This window comes from Hipposideros armiger, unplaced genomic scaffold, assembly GCF_001890085.2.
Source record: "Hipposideros armiger isolate ML-2016 unplaced genomic scaffold, ASM189008v1 scaffold_298, whole genome shotgun sequence".
NCBI classification, from domain to species: domain Eukaryota; kingdom Metazoa; phylum Chordata; class Mammalia; order Chiroptera; family Hipposideridae; genus Hipposideros; species Hipposideros armiger.
This window is the reverse complement of record NW_017731648.1, coordinates 691,862-707,958: the sequence shown is the minus strand read 5'-3', so window position 1 is coordinate 707,958 and position 16,097 is coordinate 691,862. Positions and strand designations below refer to the sequence as shown.

Genomic DNA, 16,097 nt, shown 5'->3' with positions numbered 1-16,097 from the left:
AATAATAATAATGCTTCCACCTATATGAAAGTTCTAGAATAGGCAAAACTAATAGATGAGAAAAAATTCAGAACAACAGTTGCCTTTGGGGAATGGTGGTGGGGAACACCTGTAAAGGAGCCCAAGGGTGCTTTCTGGGGGTGTTGGTCACGGGCTACCTCTTGGTAGAGGGTGGTGTATGCAATGGTCAGAACTCATTGAATGGTCCACTCAAGACCTGTGTATTACTTCAAAAGAAAAAAAGAACTGTAAATACTGGACTCTAGGTAATATTCAGAGGGAAGACTATAACTTTCTGCTACTTACTTTAAAATGCATCATAAAAATACTGAAAAATGAACAGAATAGATGAACAGAAGTGTGAAACATAAGTATAGTCAAATATCAATGGCAGAACCTAGGGTGTGTATACAAGTAGGTCTTCAGTGTAAAACTGTGTCACCTTTTGTGTTTGAATTTTTCATAATAAAATGTTTCAAATATATAAAATTGATTCGGCACATTACATTTATACAAATCCATGTGTCCATAATGATACTTTAAAAAAAAACCTCATTTGCCACCATTGGAGATGTCTACATCCCAACTCCATACTCTGAAAATTACTGGGTTGTCGGAAAAGTCATGACGTATTTTTTTGTTTTTCGCTGCATTTTAAATTCGCTGTATTTTAAAAGGTACTGAAGCACACCTAGCTGATGTGGGGAATCTCTACTATAAATTCCATCTAACAGAGATAAGCAGCAGAAACTCCCCCCTTCTCCCACTGGGGATCAAGATAGTCATTGTTAAAATATCAGCCCGTGGGAAGTGTCTCTGGACATGCACACACCCCTCAAATGCACCTGTCTTCAGCAAATTTCCTGCATGTAAATTTCCAACTGCTGTCTTCACCTCATCGTTTAAAACTCGGAACATAGGTGTACCTCTGCTCTAGGGGGCTGCCTCACTTATCTTCCTCTACTCCAAGTGGCAGGACCAGGAGAAACCCCTGATGGGACTCACTGGACTGTGGCTGGCTCTAACCACCACATTTGGCCCATCTGTAGTACACTCATCCTGGGCCCTTCTCCTACACCAGGCCTTGGTGGTGATGCCTCCTGATTCAGGTGGACAAAGTGAGTAAGAGTACTCATCATGTGAACTAAAACGAACGTTTAAAAACTAGAACCAACGCTCCTTTGTGGGGCAACAAAACCTACCTCTTGCAACTCTATGTGAGCCCAGATCTGTCAACCAGGCCAGCCTCTCCGAAGCCAGCTGCTCTGACCTTAAATACCAGGGAATGCATCTCATTAAGAAACACAGAGATCTGGATGAGCAGAAACCTCCTTTTCAAAACTTTTAGCCAGAAACACTGCTAGCTAAGGAGAAACCATAACACGCACACACAACACTCCACTGCCCCCTACCAACCTAACTAAACAAAAGCTATGAACAGCTGCACAAAACTGCTCCTGCAACCTTGTTCATGATTCAAACCTGGGCACAAGCCTAATTTTTACTAGGCCAAGGGAGGTATGAGTGGAGAGTGAAGGATCACGATTTTAAACATAACCTGTGTGGTTTGAGATGTTCTAATATACAGGAATCAGGTTTCTTTCTTTTGTTCTCAAAACCAGCCCATCCACCGCATGGAGTTACAGAAGTTTAAACCACAAAACATATGCTTGCAATGTGATGACCATTTTTCTGACCTCTTGGTAATCAGAATGACGTTCATGGCACTTACTGCTAGGAAAGAAACATGCCCAAGTCAGCATGTGTGGATCAGAAAGTGTTAGAACGAACCTATGCCTAACAGGTATAGTCCCATCTATCTTTGAGAGTGGGTCCCCTCCTTCCAGAATATTTCACAAAACCTTACAGCTATCCCAGCAACTCTGGGGAATTGTCCTGAAGCGGGTGCTGGTCCTAAAAAGACTTTGACATGTACAAGGACCCAACCCAGCTCCTGGTTTCGTCACCTCTGGAACTATCCTATCCTGGGGATATGAAAGAAAGCGATACACACGTGCTACTCTTTAGTGACTCCGTCATCATTTACAGATTCGCATCAAGGACACATAGAAAATGATTTTAACAAAGCAACCCAGGCAGAAGATGCCAATCTCAAATCTAGTTATGGACACTACTCTGAGAAAAAATTAAGGCCAACACAAATCTGAAGTCACCAGTGCAATAGTTCAGAGTTCTGTCTGCAACAGTGTTTTTATTGGTCCATAGGAAGGTATAAAGTTAGAAATAAAGATTTTCACAAATATTTTCAATGTAAAGAGCCATCCTTTAAACTTAATTTTCTTCCTATATTTTCAGTGTTAAAACATCCTTTTTTCTGATGAAAAGATGAAGATGGTATATGATAACTAGTTAAAAAGAGATCTTCCTTGAAAACATAAAAAGTTGGCAAATACAGATTGTTACTCAAAATGTTTCTGGAACTCCCAACAGGTCTGTGAGACGAAGGACCCCAGCCAGGCCCTCTGGCATTGTGGAGCGCCCATGGGTCTTAGAGACAGAAGCCCCAGGTTTGCATTCACCTGGGCTCCGCAATTTGGCAGCTGTGGGACCTCCAGCAAATTACTTGCCTTTTTGGAGCTGGGTCAGAAATGACATGAAAATACAACTAACGCCTCATACTTGCAAATAATAAGTATTAAAGGTGACAATGTGGGAAAATGCTTTTTCAACTGTAAAACTACATCTGCAATGTATTACAGGACTAATTTCAATTACTCTTGGATGAACCAATAGAAATGTTTTAAAATCTGCCTCCAAGAAGATATAATATCACAGGAGAAGGTTTAACATGATTCCAAGAGGGAATTATCAAACCTTCTTTCCAACATGTTCTTCAGGCAGCAAGGAGGTGAGAGAAGCCAGCATAGCAAATCTTCCATACCTGGTGGGGGAACACGCAACTCATCCACATCTATCCCCGGGCCTTGGAGGATTTTTTTAATGTAGCATACAATTCAACTTCTTTACTTTTCTCAAAGTGTTTTTCCCCCTAGTTAAGAAGAAAATAAGACTGCCTCTCAAAGGACATTAACATTAACACTCAGACATCTGAATTATTTTAGTAGGTAAGGGTATCTTTTTTAAATGAAAACTTGCCATTTTGAGATAATTGTAGCTTCACCTGTGTTGTAAGAAATAACAGAGAGATTAAGTGTACTCTTCGCCCAGTTTCTCCCAGTGGTAACATTTTGCAAACTACAGTACAATATCATAACCACAATACTGATACTGATACAGACTATTGTCAAAAGGATCCCTTCTGTTACCCTGTATATAGTCACATTCACCTTCCAACTGCCCCGCATGCCTAACAAATACTAACCCATTCACCATTTCTGTAATTTTGGAATTCCAAGGATGTTATACAAAGGGAATTGTAGAATATGTAACCTTTCATGATTGGCTGGTTTCATGCAGCATAACTGCTTAAAGATTCATCCAAGTTGTGTATCAACAGTTGGTTCTTTTTTATTGCTAAGTATTGGGTTGTCAGAAAAGTCATGACGTATTTTTTCTGTTTTTCATTGCAAAAATGTGTCATGACTTTTCTGACAACCCAATTGTATTCCATGGTATGGATGTACCTTGATTTGTTTAACCATTCACCTGCTGAAGGACATTCCAATTCTTGGCTATTACAAACAAAAGCTGCTATGAGTATTTGTGTATCAGTTTTTGTGTGAACATACATGTTCATTTCTTTGGGATAAATGCCTAAGAGTCAAATTGCTGGGTCATATGGCAGTTTCCTGTTAGTTTTGTGAGAAACTGCCAAAGGTGTTTTTCCAGAGCTGAAGCCTTAGTTTTTAAAAAACAAACTCAAGTAACTTCACCAAATTTGACTCAATTCACCTTCTCTCCAACCCTGTCAGTTCACAGATCCGCTGTGAAGCTGTAGTTATTGATGACCTCTCGTTGGGCAGGCCACAGACCTCCCTACTTTCTGGGCAACTATTATCCCCTCCTGTAAGCATTATGCACAGGTCACCCAGAGGACAAATATTTAAGTACTGCTATGAGCCATGGGGTTGGCCTGGTATTTCCATATTGTTGACATTCAGACTGTTTTCTTTCTTAGCTGAGCCATCCTACCACCTGTTGGCAGCTCAGCAGCAGCTCAGCTCCGGCTGGGACTCAAACCGCTGTTGCTCAGAGCTTGCCCTCTTGAGTGGGCTCTTAACCAACTGAGCCACTCGGCCAGCCCAGACTGTTTTTTTTTAATTATAAATACATAGGATTATCAAACTGCAAAAAATTCTACATGTACCACTGAGAGGCAAACCTAACTTGCAAAATTTCATTCTTTAAACACACAAACACACGCGCGCACACTCAGATAAAGAGTGAAAGTAGTTGAAGTAAAGTAGTTGAAAGGCAAGCAGCAGAAAAACAAGTGGCCTGGGAGATTATCCCAATTAAGACCTTACACTTGAGTTTGAACCACAATCCTACTGAAAATAAAAGGGAAGGCTGTTTGGAATGTTCAATAAAAATTACCATGGACCTCAAAATGTCAATAGCACCACTTCTCGCTGATCAGCTAAGATTATAAAAATAATATGGAGCAAACTTACACACTCTAATAAAAGGATGCACATTCAACTCTGTGTCTAAATGATCCTTGGTGATCATATGGCCCCCAAGAAAATGGCCAAGACAGTAAACTCATTTTCCTGTTAAAACTAGTGGCTACATTTTAAATTTCTTCATTATATGCACATTCAATGAGAAGACAAAAAAATTTCAACTGGGCATTCATTGCTTTCTCGAGACATCTAAAAGCAGCAGATGTTAAGTGTCTGTCTTAATTCCCAATTGCAATTTATAATGGGATCACCTATAAAGTGCTGTCTTGGAAAAATCCCACAGAAGTTGAACAGAGCATAAATATGGCAAGAAACCATTTTTAAAAATTAGTATACTGACAAGGCTCCCTAGCAAACACCTGCGTGGCTGGCTTTCACTATTATTTCTACAATGCTGCTAGAACCACAAAGAGGCAGCACCAACTTATTCTAAACAACAAAGCAGAGAGGGAAGCTAGTTGTTTCAGGAGAAATTGTCAGATGCTGCTGCAGGAAACTGAAGTCAGCTTCATCCCTTCAGGACTCAACACCCTTCACTAACAAATTGGTGTAGACTCCTGTCAAACCACTATCTGCCTCAAATTCCAAACCCTTCCGCTGGAAACAAAAATTAAATCTTCCTCTCTCGGGACTTTGCATCCAATATAGAGAGCGCCTAGAAAATCCTAGTTCCTGTGAAGGTGCGATCGAAGCATGAAGTGAATAAAATGTCACCACTTCATGGGCCATACATGCTAATACTAGAATGTGATAGTTACACATCTTTCAAAACTGCACAAGGTTAATACACTTACTGACAAAAGGCAGCAGGTCAAGTCCAAGGAGGTATAAACCCAAGTTTCTAGGGAAAAGGCATCATTCCTCTTAGCCATAAAAGGTGAAATCAAGAGTAATTGGGGAAGGGGGGGTGGGTCAGAGAAGTAATTAAGAGGGAGATGTCCCAGCCCAAGGAAAACTTCTAAAGCCTTTTCCAGAAGTGAGAACATTTCCAACCCTCACACCTTGCAGAAGCCTAAAGACAGACAAGATGCTTGCCTACTGTTTACCCAGAGAAGAGGCTTACAGACTTATAAAAGATTCTTTCCTCACCACCAACCGCACCTGCCCCTACCTGGGGTACTTAACCAGGGGAGCATGAAAATGAATATCATATATGTGACATATGAGTATTAGCAGCCTCTCTTGCCGGTGTGAGTTTTGACAGAAATTTAAGAAACTAAGAAACAGCCTTAGATTCTTCACTCCCAGGACCATGGGTCTCCAAAAAACAAACAAACAAAAAAACCCTCTTAAGTATACTAGGAGCTAAAGGAATTTTTGCCTATAGGCATTGGACGAGTTCAGAAAAACAAAAGTGCAAACGATTAGACTCCACTCCACTCCAAAAAGAGGGTGATTCTCAGGCTTGCCCAAGCTCCTGGAGGATAGGGAGACTAGTAAATCAGTGTCCAGTGCTGTCAAGGCCAAGCCTGGCAGTAACTGCCAGCCCCCAATCAGCTCCAGACAACACTAGGGCCTGCAGAGATTCCACTGGCAAATGGCAGGGACCAGGAACTGCCCAGATGGCCAAGAGACAGCCCAGGAGCAAAGCCCCAGGACTAAGGGCAGGGATAGTAGCACCTGCCTGTGCCCAAAAGCCTTATCTTCTTTTCCCTTTTCCAGCTGTGAATGGGCCAGCCTCTGGTTCCCACACTTTATTCACAGCCTGAGCGGCTGCTGTCTGTACATCCCACGAGACCACACACAAAGCATCACATACAAAGCACAGTGGCAGCACTGTAAGCAATCCGTGAAGATTCCCAACCAGACACCTGAGGAAAAGAGAGACTAAATTTGAGTCCTAACTTCAGGTGACACCTTGTGTTTTCCCATGACCACTCGTAAAGAGGAAAGACTCCTAAGCCATCAGAAATACAGATTTACAATCTGAAATACGTGAATCTAGAAAAGGGAGGCTTATCACAGAAATTAATGTTCACTAAGCAAAATCCCAAGCAACTTGAAATAAATTTTGAAAATACTGAGAAGACATGGTTTACTCTCCCCAAGTTTAGACACTGAGCTGGGAGCGAGCATGCTTGTCATTGTACACCCCAAATAATTCATCCAGGTGGGGGATTAACCCAGGCACAAACTCAAAAGTAACCCCAAGAATCTCAGTCGTTCAACTACTTAAGGAAGTAAGGTAGAAGAGGGTTTTTAGCACTCGTGTTTGGGTCCCAAACTTGCAGATTACAGTGCACCCAAATACCGCACTGTATCACTATTTTGGGGGAGGATGCAAATCCTAAGCAATATGAAAAAAAGCTCAGCATCAATGAAACGCCCTCCCCCAGGTTTAGATCCTGATATAGGGGAGGCCTGGCTGACCAGAGATTTGGGGACCCCATGAACCCAGAAAGTCCTCCTCTATAATCCGCGTAGGGACAGGGCTCCAGAGAGGGAGCCCGCCTCTCCGCGCCATGTAAAGACAAAGGCGACCACGTTTCCCGCCTCCGGAACCTGGGACCCTCCTGGAACACGGGGCGGGAGTGGGACAAAGAGGAAGAGGGGGTGAGGAGGAGGGGTCGCCCCTGTCGCGCGGGCCTGGATGCTCCAGGCCCGAGGGGGGTGTGTGCTCCCAGCACGTGCGCGCGCGCACGCGGGGCGCCACCACAGACAAAGCCCGACTGGGGGAAGCTGCGGCTGGGGGCCCGGTGCGCGCGCACCCCCAGCGCGAGGCGCTGCCGCCGGACGAGGGGCCGCGAGGGGGGGACGGATGCGCGCGCACCGGGTCCTCGCCGCCGATGCCGCCATTTTGTTTCCTCGGCACAATGGGAGAGAGTAACGGCCGAGCGCGGGAGCGAGGCTGGCGAGGGAGGAATGAACCAGATGCTGGTGCGAAGGGACCGGGCGGAGACGAGGAGCGCGGGGCTCCTCCGGCCTTGTTCACCACGACACCTCAGCTGGGACCGCGCTGAGTGGGAGGACGGGAGGGGGGAGGGGCAAAGGCGGGAGCAGGCCCAGCCACCGCCACATTGGAGCTTACCTTGTTGGCGTCCTCTTCCCCGACTGCAGCCGCCGCCGCCCTCCTGCCACAGCCCGCTGGGGTCTGCCCCCAAAAGCCACGCGGTGCGCACCGGGCTGCTGAGTCCAACTGCAATGGCGAGAAGAGGAGGAGGAGGAGCCGGGGCCGGGGGCGAGCGGGCGGGCGGGCGCGCGCCGGGGAGGTGCGGGGCCACGTGACCGGCCGGAGCCCCGCCCCCTCGCCGTCGCGTTGTCGCTCGACGCAGGCCAGCCGACGACGGAGGCAGGAACGAAAAGAAGAAGGAGCTGGGCTCTAGTCACGTGACAGGAGCGTAGACGTTGCTTAGCTTGTCACGTGGTGTCGAAACGTCTGTTTCGAAGCCTTGCTTGATCATGTGGCAGTGGCCAATTTAGAGTCCTCCTGCGCCACGTGACAAGGACTTTTCTCTCGCCTTTGCCGTATTGGTCGGCCTGTATCTTGTGACAACGTAGGGTTTTTTTTTTTTTTTTAAGGGTGGTTTTAAGACGTCGTTATCACGTGACGCGGGGCAAAGGGAGGAGCCTCCTGCAGCTACCAGTTTACGCGCCTGCGCGGCTGCCATCTCACACCTGTCGCCATGAGTACGTTGGCGGAAATGACTCTGAGAGGTCTCCAGTTAGCGTCCTCCTAGTGGCCGGATCTCGGTCGAGGAGGTGTGGCCTCGAAAGGAGGCCGCCCCCCGGAGCTGCCAACCCACTCCCCTCTTTACCCTCGATAGGTGAAGAGTGGAGGTGCCAGTGAGTGGAACTGCCGGACCTGGAGCCTCCGAAAGTCAGAGCCGATCTGGTCTAATCTTCCATCCAGTTTCACAGATGGCGAAACTGAGGCCCAGTCAAGAAGGAGACCTGACTCAAGGATTCACGGCCCCTTCGTGGGAGAACCGGTGTTGCGACTCAAACCCTCGGCCAACAGCTTGGGTCTCATTAGTAAAGGTCCTATAGACCGAGCACCTTTTCTTTACCAGCCTCGTGTCGGTGAATCCTCTCGGACGTCTTGTGAGATCCCTGATGTATACAGTTTGTGCCTAAACTAAGCCCCGGCCCCCTCCAGTGTCAGGATTTGGCTGGCGTTCGACAGACGTTGCTAGGCTAGTAGACAAGTGCGAGGTTGTGGTTCAGACGCTGCCGAAATCCGGAACAAAGAGTTGTTGTAAAGGTTTTCTTCCTGAAGGAGATGAGAAGTCGTTGAAGACTTACAGCCTACTAGAGGGTCTTCCTAGCAAAAACGTAGGGACGGTGAAGCTAATTTGTCTGCCCTATGTTTGAATCGCCCGGCGTAACCAAGGCCTAAGCCTCCGTCCGTTTCCTTATCTACAAAATGATTATTTTTCTAAAAAGCACTTAACAAAATTCTTTGTGCAGAACAAGTGTCCCAAAATGATAGCTATTATTTAAAAAGGTGTAAAAATATTATTACAGAAATGGGTGTATGCTGTACCTGCTTTTTTATTTACACTTTAGTTAGGATTTTGAACCGATAATCTATTCACATGATATAAAAGGGTGTGAGAAAACAAAATTAGTCTTCCTCCCCCAGACACTCCTTGGCAGCCATTGTAAAGTTTTTTGCCTCTCCGGAAATGTTTAACTCCCAGAGATGCTTAATTGTATTTTTACTGCTGTTTTTTACATAAATGATAGACATTCTGCATCTTCCTTCCTTTCCTAACTTGGAGACCTTTCTTAAACAGAGCTTGAAATTCAAGTAAAGTTTGGTAAAATTAATGGCACATGTATTCAGACACTTGAATAAAGTAAGTTTAGCTAGTTCAATAATAAAGGTGATAACTTACTTTAATATTAAAGGTAGAGATCAGCAGTGTCTCTGACCCGAGTGAACAGGCTCAGAAGCACTTTGACTAGGCTAACAGCGCTACCAAGTGGCAGAACAGGGAAGGTTTCTAGTTTTCTGACTCCCAAGTCCAGGACCTTTCTTGGGAAGGGCCCACAGTTACATTTATGAGGAACTTGCTTTTGAGGATCTTATCCCTGTAAGGCAGCCCATATCAAAGAGGCAACAAGCACAGTAAGGGGCAGGTAGGATCCTGATTTCAAGCAGACTTTGGATCAAACCACAATCTTCATGGAGGAGCCCTGGACAGATATGGAGTTTTTCAACCTCAAAGCTTTGCTAGAGTAACCAGCCTGGAGAGAGTTAATGGTTGTGATTGTCACCTACTGGACTTATGGTCCATCAAATCCAGAAGATCCACTGGGTTGTAGTTAAAGTGGAGGAAACCAAAACTCCCTTAAAAGTGCAATCTATCTGGGCCTACCCCTACCTCACTCACAAGGAGCTGCTGGATAAGAGGTTTTCAGCCCAACCTGACAATTGCATTTATCATGCTTCTTGTCTGTGTTCTCTCCTTGGTCATCATACAAGTTGGAAACCTAAGACGCTAGCTGTCCTCGTCCCTGTATCTCCACCCTAACCCAGCCTCCTACCTTTGCCTTTCCATTACAACATAGTTAACAGTCCCTGCATGTACAATTCTCTCTCCCCCTTGCCTTAACTGACACCCCCTGTCATCTAGCTATAACCCTCCTCTTCCTATGTCATCTAGCTATAACTCTCTGCTCCCTATTACACCTTCCTCTATGTTGGTTGAAGATTAAGGTTTGTCCCCTCCTTTTTCAGTCCCTCTATCTAAACAGCTTCTGCCATCCTCAGGACTTGGATGTCCTTGAACATCTTCCACTCATTGTCTTCAGAGATTTCTACCACTTCAGCCCTCCCCGCAACTCCTTTGATCACACCCAAGAACTCCTCCCCTTGAAAGCTTTCTGAGCAATGCCAGCTGCCTTCCCACCCTCTTAGTAGAGTAGACCTGTGTTGACCACAGTGTTTTGGGGAACCACCCCTCTAGCTTGCTAAATATGTAGTTCGTTGGCAGGTCCCCACTGCCTGACTCCAAAGCTAGGCCCATGACCTGGCCACAGTGATTAGCTTAGTAGTGACAAATCAGGTCAGTCAGAGCCAGTGAGCACCAGGCCTGGGACTTTCGGGCAAGAGAAGCCCTGTTTCCCTGGTCTTGAAGCCAGAGAAATATAAGATGTGGTTAGGGGGATAAGAGGGTATACCTTGATGAAATAACTTGACAAAGAATGAAACCAGCCTGGGGCCGGCCGAGTGGCGCGATGGTTAAGAACTGGCTTGGGATGCCAGAGGGCCCCGGTTCGGATCCCACATATGAGGGCCAGTGACACTGCCCTCCACAGCTAAGATGCTGAACAACAGCTCAACCTGGAGCTGGGCTGCCATGAGTTGCCGGCGACGGCGTAGGCTGCAGCCCCTGTGGCAGTGGGTTGCCATGGGCTGCCATGTGTGGCCGGCAGCCAGCATGAGCGGCCATCCAGAGGCCGGCGACTGCCTTGCCCGGGAAGATAGCAATGATGGTGCCAACTTGGGCCAGTGAAGCAACGTCCTCCACAACTAGACTGAAAAACAAAAAATGACAGCAACTTGTCTGTTCCCCTTCCCCCAATTCCCCAGCACTGTTCCCATCCCCCCAATTTCCCAATAAAAATCTTTAAAAAAAAATTTAAAAAAAAAGAACTGGCTTGGGACGCCAGAGGGCCCTGGTTCGGATCCCACATATGAGGGCCAGTGACACTGCCCTCCACAGCTAAGATGCTGAACAACAGCTCAACCTGAAGCTGGGCTGCTGGGAGTCGCTGGCGACAGCGTAGGCTGCAGCCCCTGTGGCAGTGGGTTGCCATGGGCTGCCATGTGTGGCCGGCAGCCAGCATGAGCGGCCATCCAGAGGCCGGCGACTGCCTTGCCCGGGAAGATAGCAATGATGGTGCCAACTTGGGCCAGTGAAGCAACGTCCTCCACAACTAGACTGAAAAACAAAAAATGACAGCAACTTGTCTGTTCCCCTTCCCCCAATTCCCCAGCACTGTTCCCATCCCCCCCAATTCCCCAATAAAAATCTTAAAGAATGAAACCAGCTTGGAAGAAAACTAAACCAAAAGATGGAGTGAGAAATGGTATGGTGTTTCCTCAAAAAAAATTAAACATGGAATTACCACATGACCCAGCAACTGAAAACAGGGTCTGGAAGAGATATTTGCATTCCCATGTTCATAGCATTATTCACAATAGCTAAAAAGTAGAAGCAATCCAAGTGCCCATCAATGGGTGAATGAATAAAAAAGTATACTCATACAATGGAATGTTATTCAGCCTTAAAAGGAAGGACAGCCAGCCGAGTGGCTCAGTTAAGAGCTCACTCAAGAGTGCGATCTCAGCAACAGGGTCGCCGGCTGGAATCCCGGCCTGAGCTGAGCTGCCAACAGGTGGCAGGATGGCTCAGCTAAAAAAATAAATAAAGGAAATCCTGGCACATGTGGCAACATGGATGAACCTTGCTGGCATTACACTAAGTGAAATAAACCAGTCACAGCTGTATGATTCCACTTATAGGAGGTTACTAGAGGAATCAAATCCATCGAGCCAGGAAGTAGAGTGGTAGGTGCCTGGGAAGGGAAATGAGGAGTTGTTTAATGAGGACAGTTTAAGTTGAAGGAGATGAAAGAGTTCTGGAGATGGATGGTGGTGATGGTTGCACAATAGTGTGAATGTGCTTAATACCACTAAACTGTACACTCAAAAATGGTTAAAGTGATAAGTTTTATGTGTATTTTATGACAATTTTAAGAAATTAAAAGAAAAAAAAGGAGTGAAAGTGAAGCTAGGTTTTGGCCACATCATTTGAGCCCCAGGAAGTTGAGACCTGTGGGGAAAAAAATACACAGCCACACACAGTGATGCTATCATTTGGGCCACGTGTGGGACCCCAACCATCTTCAGGTCGTCATTCTCACCTGCCAGGACCCTCACTGCTGCCCCTAGCTCTTGCTCTCTCATCCCACAGAGTAGCTACCTATGACTTGCCTGCTGGGCTTCCTCGTTCTGAGAACCAAGACTTGCCTTTGGGGAACCTCCTCTCCACTTTGTTCCTGCCTCCCAGCCTCCACCTGGGTCTGGCCCATGAACCCCACAGCTCCTCTGGTCCAGTGACTGGTTCAGAGATGACCTTGCACTAAAATGGGCCAAAGGAGAGGCAGATTTGGGATTTGCTTCTGATCATCTGAAAGTTCTTTCTTTTGGGGCCACTGGCCTGGGAGGATGTAAGCCCATGATATACAGCTGTGTCCTTTCACACCTTACTACAGTCATTCAAACACCCTCTAACCTCAGTGCCTTTGCACTGGCTGTTCCCACTGCCTGAAACACTCTTCCCTCCACATTGAGAGCTTCCACCCTCTCTCAGCTCTCTGCTCAAGTGTCACCTTAGCGAGGCACACCTCCCCGACCACCATTTATTTTTATTTATTTATTTTTTCTTAAAGATTTTATTGGGGAATTGGGGAGAGGAACAGCATTGGGGAATCGGGGAAGGGGAACAGACAAGTTGCTGTCCATTTGTTCTTCAGTCTAGTTGTGGAGGATGTCACTTCACTGGCCCATGTTGGTATTGTGATCATTGCGCTCTTCCCAGGTAAGGGTCGCATGCCGGCTGCCGCCCACTCATAGTAGTTTATGGCAGCCCACTGCAGCAGGGGCTGCAGCCTACACCATTGCCGGCGACTCACAGCAGCCCAGCTCCAAGTTGAGCTGTTGTTAACCATCTTAGCTATAGAGGGTGCAGTGTCACTGGCCCTCGTGGGATCCGAACCAGGGTCCTGCTGCTCAGAGCTGGCGTCCCAAGCCAACTCTTAACCAATGTGTCACTTGGCCGGCCCCTGACCACCATTTCTTAAAGAGCACTGTCCAATTACGCTGCTTTGTTTTTCTTCAAAGTGTTTATCACCACCTATTATATAGTGATATTATCCATCTCCCTTGCTAGATGGTAAACTCTGAGACCACGAAACAAGGTTCTTGTTCACACCTGTAGGTCTACTATGTGAAGTGCCCGGCTTAGAACACTCAAAACAGCAAGTGAGTGAGTCCATGAATCACCCACACCTGCCCCCCACTGTGCCCAAGTCACTCCAACCTTACGGAGAGAGGAGCCAAAAGGGAACTCCCCACTTCCTTGAATCCACTTTTTTTTTTTTAAGATTTTTTTATTGGGGAATTGGGGGAAGGGGAACAAACAAGTTGCTATCCTTTTTGTTCTTCAGTCTAGTTGTGGAGGACGTTGCTTCACTGGCCCAAGTTGGCACCATCATTGCGCTCTTCCCGGGCAAGGCAGACAGTCACCGGCTTCTGGACGGCCGCTCACTGCGGCTGCTGGCCGCTCACGCTGGCTGCTGGCTACACACGGTAGCCCATGGCAACCCACTGCCACAGGGGCTGCAGCCTACGCCGTCGCCGTCGCTGGCGACTCACAGCAGCCCAGCTCCAGGTTGAGCTGTTGTTCAGCATCTTAGCTGTAGAGGGCAGTGTCACTGGCCCTCATATGTGGGATCCGAATCGGGGCCCTCTGGCATCCCAAGCCAACTCTTAACCAATGCGCCATTCGGCAGGCCCCTTGAATCCACTTTTTAAAAAATAAGGTATGGGGCTGGCCGAGTGGCTCATTGGTTAAGAGTTGGCTTGGGAGCACTAGTTCTGAGCAGCAGGGCCATCGGTTCGGATCCCACAAGGGCCAATGATGCTGCGCCCTCTACAGCTAAGATGGTGAACAACAGCTCGACCTGGACCTGGGCTGCCGTGAGTCGCTGGCGACAGCATAAGCTGCAGTGGGCTGCCGTAAAGCTACCATGAGCGGCCGTCCAATGGCTGGCGACTGATCTGCCTCAGCCAAGAGGAGCGCAATGATCACAATACCAACATAGGCCAGTGAAGCGATGTCCTCCACAACTAGACTGAAGAACAAAAGGAGAGCAACTTGTCTGTTCCCCTCCCCAATTCCCCAATGCTGTTTCCTCCCCCAATTTCCCAGTAAAATCTTAAAAAAATAAATTAGGTATAATATACACAATCCTAAGTGTATAGCTTGGCAAATATTTTCATGGTATACATCTGTGTAAGCACCACCCCAATCAAGATAAGGAATATTGTCATCACCCCAGGAAGTTCCTTTCTGCCCTTCCTAGTCAATTCTTGGCCCTCTTCTTACATCACCAGGGTTAGCTTTATCTGTTCTAGAAAGTTGCAGAATTGGAAACACACAACATGGCCTTCACTGTGTCTGTTAGTTGCCAGGGGCACTTTGAATTTTCAGCCAGCCTGTAACTGGCCAGCACACCTGCGCCTGCACGCCTGCTTTCTAAAAGGTCAGTGGTTCCCTTTCTTCTGGTTTGGCCTCATCCTGGATCATTCTGGATCTCTACCTCTCAGAGTTGCAAAGTACAGAAATTAATGCTGGCCAACCCAAGCAGAAAAGAGCTTTGGTAAAGCCTGCTGGTAACTCATAGACCATGCAGGAGGGTAGGAGGTGCTGGCCTGGAAGACCACACAACCAGGAGCAGCTGCTGGGGACAAGGTGAAATAACCATTACATGACCCTGCCCTTGTGGAGCTGATCTGAAGGGGGAGGCAGGCAATACACAGTAAGCAAAGTATATATGTCCCATAAGTGGCAAGTGCAGTGGACAAAAACAAAGTGAGCTGAGGGGTGTGCAGAGCTTGGGTAGGTGCAGTTTGAAATGAGACAGTGCACAGGAAAGTATGGGGAGCTGAGGGACAGAGGGGAAGCAAGTTGCTGGGAGAAAAGCCTTCCAGACACAGGGAACAGCCAGTGCAAAGTCCCAGAGGTTGTCTATACTTGTGGAAGGAGCAGCAAGGAGGCTCCAGGGGCTGGAGTGGAGCAAATGAGACAGGATGGGAGGAAGGAACATTCAAGAAAAGGTATATGGTTTTTATAAGGCCCTGTGGACCCAATGCAGACAGTGGCATTCACCCTGAGTGTGCCAAAAGCTGTTTGAGGGTTTGGGACAGTGAAAGCATAGGACCCATCCTGCGCCGCTCCCTTGCACACACCCTCTAGTCCCTGCTCCTCTCCACCAACTCCAGCTGAATCTAACTCTCTGTCTTCACCTCGCACCTGGGTGAGTTTGGGGGGAAAAAAAGAAAGAAAAAAAAAACCCAACAACCTCCCTAACGTTTCTCATTCATGTGGTACTCTTCCATGCAATGATTCGGTTGTTGGAAAACTCATGACGAATTTTGTCTATGTTTTTCAAAGGTCATTTGTTTATATAAAGAACAAAGATCAATCAATGATATATTGCCCGTTGTGTTCGATAACCTTTTGCCATCTTTCGGTGAGCTTCATAATTCCTTGTTCATAGAAGGACCTGTCTTTATTTGCAAAAAACTGAACAAGGTGCTGATTTATAGCCTCATCTGATTGAACGTTATACCACGCAAGGAGTTTTTTTAAAAATATTTTTATTGGGGAATTGGGGGGATGGGAACAGCACTGGGGAATTGGGGGAAGGGGAACAGACAAGTTGCTGTCGTTTTGTTCTTCAGTCTAGTTGTGG

At 46.9% G+C, this 16,097-nt stretch overlaps 1 protein-coding gene across 8 annotated transcripts in view; it reads right to left on the bottom strand.

The window, feature by feature from the left end:
• ILF3 (interleukin enhancer binding factor 3) overlaps positions 1-8,003 on the bottom strand; it is a 26,504-nt gene extending 18,501 nt beyond the window's left edge. Inside the window, exon 1 of one of the 8 annotated variants that reach the window (XM_019659346.1) lies at positions 7,636-8,003. The gene's annotated coding sequence lies outside the window, so the exon portion shown is untranslated. Of the gene's footprint in view, positions 1-2,902; positions 3,011-7,635 lie in introns of those variants that run through there. The other 7 variants (XM_019659341.1, XM_019659343.1, XM_019659344.1 and 4 more) reach the window with 7 other exon arrangements.
• Between the last annotated feature and the right edge of the window lie 8,094 nt (positions 8,004-16,097).